Here is an 8,480-nt window from a genome sequence, read left to right as displayed (position 1 = left end):
TCCTGAGATAATGACATGTCTTCTGAAAAATATATTGACAATTCGCAAATTTGGATCTTTGATGACCTCTGGTGACCCCAATATTGCTCTAAAATGAAAAATGACATTATAGGATTAAATTGGACTTACTCCACAAGAGAATCGTTTTCGGTCGGAGCTTTCGACATGTATTACATGTCCTCTTCAGCGAAGGTCGGTAATCGGGGCATCCAGCTGGTCTCCAAGCCGTCGCTGACCATCGGATCATTGCTCTGCAGTAAAGCCAAGCACCACTTGCCGAAGCTGCAGGAGAGCAACGTGGTCTACAAGATCGAGTGCTCCTGCCAAGTTGACGGTGATCCTGTGGTCTACATCGGCGAGACAGACCGTGAGCTAGGAACCAGAGTCAGAGAACACCGGGAGAGCTGGACTGGAGCTGTTCGCTCGAGAGCCAACGCATCGGCCTTCAGTGCTCACAGGGATTGTTCACCTGCCTTCGATGAGGTCAAGGTACTAAATCGAGCCAACCACTACCAGATGCGACTGCTGCTCGAGTCGGCGTACATCCGGACTGTGGGACGGCGGGAGGCCGTCTTGGTGTCGCCTAATGATGCGAATGTGAACAGAAACTCAGGTGCGCTGCTGCAAGACCGCTGGCTGCCAATAATTCGTCGTGTTTGCCAGTAGTTTTATAGTGTTTTAAACATTTATATCGTGTGATAGTGTTTTTTTATATTGATCTCTTTACACTTTTGTACCCCACCTGCTTTAGCATCTTTGTAGTTTTTAACTTTTGTGGTATTTATAGGTATGTATAACGTTTTATATTTCTGTACCGAGATAGTATGTATTGATTTCTATATTTTTTAGGATTTTATTAGTGTGGTATGCGTTCTTGTTTTTTGGTAGACTTTCTCATTGAGTGTACTCTTATTGTCGTCACGTGTTTCAGTCTTGCTTATTTTATAATTCAAGCGGCCTAAATAACTCTGCGCAGCTCACCGACATCTTGTGCGATTCGATTCGACCCGAACGTTTTATTTTCGCCCCGATTACCGACCTTCGCTGAAGAGGACATGTAATACATGTCGAAAGCTCCGACCGAAAACGATTCTCTTGTGGAGTAAGTCCAATTTAATCCTATAATATCTATTTGCTCTCCACACTAACATGTCTCTAAGTCTATGAAAAATGACTGTAATATTTTCAAACGTACGCATTGAGAGCTATCGACTGCTTTTTACTGCGTCTTTCTAGCACTCTTAGTTTTTGAGTTAGAGGTGGGTGGTAACATATGCCCCCCCCCCCACTATGGCGAAGTTGACTGAGACCGCCACTGCACTGGGGCGCGGGTTAAAATTATTCATTGTTGGTAAGTTCTAGCTTTTGATAGTGTAGTTCCCTTAGAAATTCCTTTCCGCTGTTAACTTGGTAGCGATTTGGCAGCTATTCAATAGCCTACCTTTCGAAGTGTATCATACTTGCTCTGGTAGCCTGACCTGACATGACCCGGCAATTTTTCATTCACGGAATAGTTATGCGCAACACATTTTTAGGAACACTCACTGAGTTTGCGTTGAAAAACTTGCTTTGTTTGGTTATTGTACAAGAAGCATATGAGGGCCCCTTTCCGCGAATAGCGGTAAAATACTTATTTCGGTCAGAGCTCAGGCCAATCTCTAAAGGCTGAAACAGACTCTTTCCGCGTTCAGGAAATCGCATGCGAGAGCCTATTCAAATGCATTGCAATTCTTCTCGCATCAATCGCTTGCGGAAGGTGCGTGCGATTGATGCGAGCGTGCTTCCATGTATTTGAATAAGCTCTCGCATGCGATTTCCTGACTGCGGAAAGAGTCTGTTTCAGGCTTTAGGGGTCAGTCGGGACCCGACGGACCCCTTAGATCGGGTCACTTATTTTTTAAAGGATCCTTACGGCATCCAAGGGCAATTCTGGCTTTTGATGCTACGACATGTTGAAATCTGAATATATGTTGCAGGCCGTATGAAAATTTTGTCCGTTTGCAAACGGCCTGGCCCAGTCAGGCCATATGAAACAGCCTGAACACACCGGCCGTTGGCAAACCATGACCTGAAATATCAGACCGTTTGAAAACAGCCTAGTTAGCCCTCGCCGGACCTATTGGTTTTCTACATACCTATGCGCCGGCCGAAGGGGGGGGGGGCGAGTACGAACCCCGCCCCTCGCCGTTTCGTCCCTGGTGGAGCTAGCGCGTCGCGGAAAAAACGATCGTGTGCGCCGTTACGAAACGCAGAGATTGGTACCCGATTTTAAGGTCCTAGGTCAACCGGTGACCTCTGAGGTCAGGTCAAGTGCCCCAAGATGTGGTTCAGTTTTTGGTGAATAACTTCGCAAAAAAACGGACGCAGAGCCGCGAGTTTGGCAGTATCGTATTCGCCTTCCTCGGGCGCGTCGAATGATATATTGTTTGTTTGGGTCAGGTCAACTTAGGGTGTCAACTTAGGGTGTCAGGTCACGGTCAGGTCAGCGCCCCCAGGTCACGAAGTTGGTGGAAATAGGTCATGTCGCATATCATTCGATTTGACAGGTCTTCCTGAGTCCATTGGTGGCTTTCATGACTTGCTAGCTCAGCTTGATCGAGAGTTATTGACGAAAAACTAATATGACCTTGATGACGTCATAAATGACGTCACGTGAGGTCAGCATTGCAAAAGTGACGCATCTCACCTTGCAAGGAGTGCTTCAAATTACGATTCTGTGTGCTTGAGATAGTTGGAGATCGTTCCCGGCGCCAGAATAGCAGTTTTTATTTTTCCCCATTGACTTATAATGGTAAGGTCACGAAAATGACCTGACCTCATATAACCTTTAGGAAAAATCTGAGATAAACAAGTTGTGAGACTCGTAATGAATACTAGATCACTAGATCCTGCAAGTTTCATTTCTCTTTGAAAACTCCTCTGGCAGTGAGGGCGTTGCGAAGTTGCGACATCTGAAGACCGGTCAGAGGTTCACTTATGACGTCCTAGGTCAGTGACCTGACCTGACCTGAAAATGCGGTTGGTATCAAAAGATCCGTATTGAATAAAAAATCAGGTATGCCAAGTTTCAGCTCTCTATCGACAGCGTGTTTGGAGCTATCGCGAAAAAAACCTATGGGGGACGGCACCAGCCCCCCCCCTCGGCCGGCGAGGGTTAGTTTTCAAAGGGCCTAGCGAAGTAAAATAAACCCGTGCCCTGCCGGATCCAGGGGGCCACTGGGTCATGCCCCCAAGCCTGAAAGGGTGGCCAACATACCTATATTTTGGCCCCCCCCCCAAAAAAAACACCTAAGAAAAATTAATGTGAGAAGGTAGCTTAGTAGGTAGAGAGAAACTGCCGTATCATTAAAAGTCTGTGAGCTTGATAAATGTGTTGGTCTTGTCTTCACCCAAGAAGGTCTTACCTATTGTATAATTTACCTTTCGATCGACGTTTGAACCTAACCTAACCGGACTCGGACTCGGAGTGTAATCGCCACGCCGATTGTGGAGTGCTCTTGATCGTCAATACATACATACATACATACATACAAAAGGCCTGTACACATTCAGCTGTTGTGCTGTTGTCAGCCGAGAAACGTTCACCTTATTGGCTGAAAAATTAATGACGTCATGTTGCACTTGCAACATGACGTCATCTCTCTGCTGACGGCAGCATAGGCTGACGAGCTGTGCTGCCAGGAGAAAGCAAGTGCAGAGATGCCAAGCCGTCAGCAGAAGCCATAAATGACGCATTTAGACACTGGTAGTGGCGCATGTAAACAAATCACGTGCCACATTTTTACTAAGTACTGCAGATAAATGAAAATTCGACACTGTATAGACGCTTTTCACGTTATTTTGTTTTCATAATTATTTATCAATGTAAGAAGACTAAATATTTCCATTGCATATTATATGCAAATATTTTGATAATATACCTAACAATTAAAATATTGTATAATAAAGGACATGAATATGAGACGATATATTTGTTTACAAAGCCACATTTGTAGACAGTCAGCCACTGCTGACATTTCTCATCAGCCGAATGTGTACAATTCCGTCAGCCAGAAACGGTGGGTGGAGCCTATTTCGGCTGACAACAGCACACCAGCTGAATGTGTACAGGCCTATACATACATTTGAAGTTATCGTTTAAGTTATCATGAAGCTGATCGCGATGAAAGTTTAGTAGGTACCCTCATGTTGACGAAGTCTGAAAATTTCATGACCCTGACCCAAGTGAACTTTGACCTGTGGCCTATTTCTCGAGACTACGTTTGGCCATGTTTGAGACCATGTTTGGCCGGAATCGCGATTCGGCGTATGTCGGCTCACATTATCCGCGCGTTTGCAGTTTTTTTTTTGGTGGTTTTAAACGCTCAAACATGTGAAATGATGCTGGTCCCACTCCTATCCATTGTGGTAGGTGTCAATGTCACCTTAGGGTCAAGTCAGGTCATGGACCTTTTGATGACCTTGGTGCTTTTTTCGAGTTTAACACGTTTCTAGGATGGTTTCGTCTAGCTGATTTTAAATTTAGTACCTATTTAACAACCATTTGAACATTTACGAAGAAGCTTTGATGCCTTCGTATCATTGTGTGTTATCATGTTACGTAGCTGCCTTCGTATCATGTTACGTAGCTGCCGGTGGTAGTGGACACCTGCTATACGGACGCCCATAAGTACCCCTACTGGTTGACCTGACCTGACTTGACCCGACCTGGCCTAAATGCATGAAGACATCATCTATGATCCAAACTAACCTGAAATTCGTGATCAGCACCCCAAAAAACCTATAGCCTTACTTTAGGAGGTTCATCTGACAGGTCCTGATTTTACCGTCTTTTGGGTCTGTGGCCTGACCTGGGCGGCGTTTCACGGCACGCTGCCAGCCACTGCCAGCGCTGTTAGCGCTTTTGGTTTGCATGGAGACATCAACAAGCCTAACTTACAATTACACTACCGAAGGTTGACCTTAGCTCGCGGAATGCGCTGGCAGCGGCTGGCAGCGCGACCGTGAAACACCGCCCTAGAAGGTTAACCAATGACCAAGGACCTTAAACTCGGGTATCATCGCCTTCCTCTCGTCACTTACGGGCAACGCTCTTGTTTTTTTTTCCGCGAGCTCTAGCTAGATCAGGGGGTCCAAGTTCCAACCGACACCTCCCAGCCCGCGAAGGCTGCGCCAAGCACCGACCTGTAGCGGGATAACTGGTCGACAAAATCAATTTGAAGTGTTTTCAAAGCAATATATGTAAAGGCACGGGTCGGGTACATAGGCGGCGGAACGGGGAGGGCACCGGGGCACCGTGCTATCCCTTTGATTTTGGCATCTGAACATTAGCCCTATGGGCGTTGCATGGAAAGAATGGGACCAAAAGTCGGCAGCCTTCGCAGCCTTATTATCGTTTTAGGGATGTGACGAAAAATAAGTGGCCTAAATCCGATGAGAAAACAGGATTTAGGGGTACCCTATAGGTTTGGTTCCTTGCATGAGTTGCCCCCCCCCCCCAAAAAAATGCAAGACTGGATCCGCCAGTGTGCAGGAATATTGTTTCACATTTCTTATTGCAACTAAGTTGCTTATAACTGAAACATACCTATCAGGCATGTTCATCTTTCAATGAAATGCCACCATGCCGTGACACGTACGGTGTCTCGTGATGGAGCTTATCGTGTCGCCCAAACACGAGAAATTCCTCGACCCCTCGCCACTGGCCTCCCCACGCGGTCTCCCCAGCTGACGGTGACCGGCGGTGAGTGACAGCGGGTGATGCATGGCTTAGCGCGGTCAGCCGGCGACCCTCTGCGACGGCTGTCCGCGGCGGCGGCGGCGGCGTCTCTTTGTTCCCTTCGGCCCGGTACAGGGGAGCCGACTGGCCGGCCGGGACCCAGGCACACGGTATGCCAGCGAGAAGTTGGAACCGACCCGAGCATCTCAACACCCATGCCGTCTGGCTCGGAGCTATCGTACTGCTTCACAGCGAGTCAGTGACCTTGAGTGACCTATAGTCTGACAAAGCTAAGAAAGAGCGAATTTAAAGTGCAACGGTTATTGATGCACGTGTCTGTATAGATACAGTGGAATCCGCTTAATAAATCCACCTTGGTGACAAGGTGTTTTGGATTTATTAAGCGGTGGCCTTATTAACCGGAGTCAGCTATTTTTTATTATCAAAAAGCATGTATCGCAGCTGCACGTTCCGTTCCGCTGCAATACAAGCGTACAGGCTCACATTCCTCATTGTCTTACTTATACCAATAAAAGTGGCCACGGACTCCACCACATCAGTGGGGTGCAGTCTAATGTATAAAGGCGACCGTTTTAGGGTTGGACATGGACATCCTCCAAAGCTGCGACCATAGTGGAGCCCCTGAAAGTGACCAGCGCACACTGCAAAGCCGTCACAGCGATTAACCCGCGCCCTGCTGGGGGGGGGGTGTTTGAACACCCCCCCCTTGTGGTTTTTCGCGAATATCACAAAAACGGCGGCGCGGAGCGCCGCCGTTTCTGGTACACCTTATCATACATCAATTCTACACATGTTGTGAAAATTTCAGACCAAGGTCGTTCAAGGTCAGGTCACCAGGTCACTTGAAGTGACCTCACCTCATAAAAAGTTTCATTGTCTGCCATAGCTACACCGAGTGACCGATCGCTTTGAAACTTTAAGCGATTGCTAAGAGCAATAGCATGTACAAAATGTATATCTCAGAATTTTGATATCGATGACCTAAGGTCAGGTCAATTTTGCGACCTCCCCATTATAAGTCAATGGGAGAAAATTGAAATGCGCTTCTTTTGGACAAAAGACATTATAAACACACCCAAACACTGGATTACAAGTGGTTTAGACTTACTGAACATGAAAATGGTGTCTGTGACCCCTGTTTATGCCCTGAGGTCATCTTAGGTCACGAATGGTATCTAACAGTTTTTCGCAAATAACTTTTGATAGAGGCATGCTAGAGCGATGAAAACGCCTTAGATGTGTTCAGCTTGACGATACGGATCGACTGATATGCAACATGACCCTTTCCGGTCAGGTCATGACCTTGACCTGAGGTCAAATTTTCAAGTTGACCTTTCAAGGTCAAGTTATAGTTCATTCGATGCGTCTTGACGAGAGGAACACGATGCCGGTAAAAGTAAGCTCGTACAAGGCTTGGGTCAAAAGTTATTGCAGAAAAACTGTTTTCGAAAAAATCGGCTATTTTTGCAGTTTTTTGCCCCCTGCAGGCAAAACCGTTGACGTTAGGTCAAATCTGAGAGAATTACTCAGAAAGGGCGTTAATAGGGCTATCGAATGCGCTTTTCCGCGGCGCTGTAGCTCTATTGGTTCCCGAGTTATGCGTTGGCTTCTTGGAAATTGTCGACATTCGACCTGGAAATCGGCGAAATTTTGCCTTCAATGACCTCTGGTGACCTGACCTTTGACCTGACCAAAAAATTGACTGAAGTGATTTCGTCATTATTTTTGACGCTTTTTCGAACGCCGCCTTCCGCGTATCGCTACGTGGCCCAGGAGCCGAGTTAGAAGGGGGGGGGGTGTTCAGACACCCCCCCCCCCCATCGACATGTCCATCCGCGGTCAATCCCCGTCATGCCTGCTATGCCAACGAAACTGGCTCGAACAGTTGAGGGTGCCTGCTTTGCCGGGAACATTTCTCTGAGGTGCTTGGTGATGGCGCTCTTGATATCCCTGAACTCCCTTCTGTCGTGGGAAGTACAACTGCTGCAGACCGCTGCTCCAGTGCGGTTCTTTTTGAGCGGGTTGGATGCCACATTTTGAATGGGGAGATTTCGCTGCGGACTTCGGAACTCCCTAGTGGCTTTATTAAGCGGAGTACGTGGATTTATTAAGCGGATTTATTTACTACGGGTATCTATGGCGAAAATCCGTAAGCAGCTCAAGCGGCCATAATATGCGGCTGGATTTATTATCCGTGGATTTATTAAGCGGATTCCACAGTACCTAACTTCCAATACGTCCGAGAAAAATTCTCTCAAATTTAAGCACACGTAGGCATATACCCTGCACGTAGGCTATCTTCAATGTCCAGTGCACGTGTTGCGTGTTTCGAGGCGCTTTAGCTCCGTTCTCTCTTAGGTTTGTCAGGCTATATGTCTGAAATTTTCACAACATATGCAGAAAAGATGCATGATAACGTGTGCCAGAAACGGCAGCGGCGCGCTCAGCTAAAAACCAAACCGCAGCGGGGGGGGGGGGGGGGAGGTGTTCCATCGCCACTCTCTAGGAAGGCGAGGGTTAATAACAGTTTGCACAAGCACAAGACCAATCATGCTTAAAACACTGCTGTGCATAAAACGTTCTTTTGACACCAGCTTTATTGTTTTAATGGAAGCCTTCAAGAGCACTTCGGCTCCCTTCTTCAGCCAAGTCACGTAAAAACACTAAAAAAACAGTAATACACAACATCGAGATGTTGTTTGATTCGAGGTCAAAATCGTATAGGCCCTTGTATATAGGC

General features: G+C 46.9%; 1 long non-coding RNA gene across 1 annotated transcript; it reads right to left on the bottom strand.

Moving 5' to 3' along the window:
* Nucleotides 1–871: 871 nt before the first annotated feature.
* On the bottom strand, nucleotides 872–7,969 carry LOC122368524. Its single transcript, XR_006254261.1, has 3 exons — nucleotides 7,959–7,969; nucleotides 4,674–4,678; nucleotides 872–1,161 (listed from the first exon to the last, which is right to left on the bottom strand). It is a non-coding gene; the product is annotated as an uncharacterized LOC122368524 (long non-coding RNA).
* Between the last annotated feature and the right edge of the window lie 511 nt (nucleotides 7,970–8,480).

Source organism: Amphibalanus amphitrite, unplaced genomic scaffold, assembly GCF_019059575.1.
Source record: "Amphibalanus amphitrite isolate SeventyFive unplaced genomic scaffold, NRLGWU_Aamphi_draft 000032F_arrow, whole genome shotgun sequence".
Taxonomy (NCBI): Eukaryota; Metazoa; Arthropoda; class Thecostraca; order Balanomorpha; family Balanidae; genus Amphibalanus; species Amphibalanus amphitrite.
The sequence above is the reverse complement of the archived record's forward strand: the minus strand, read 5'-3'. Positions and strand labels throughout refer to the sequence as shown.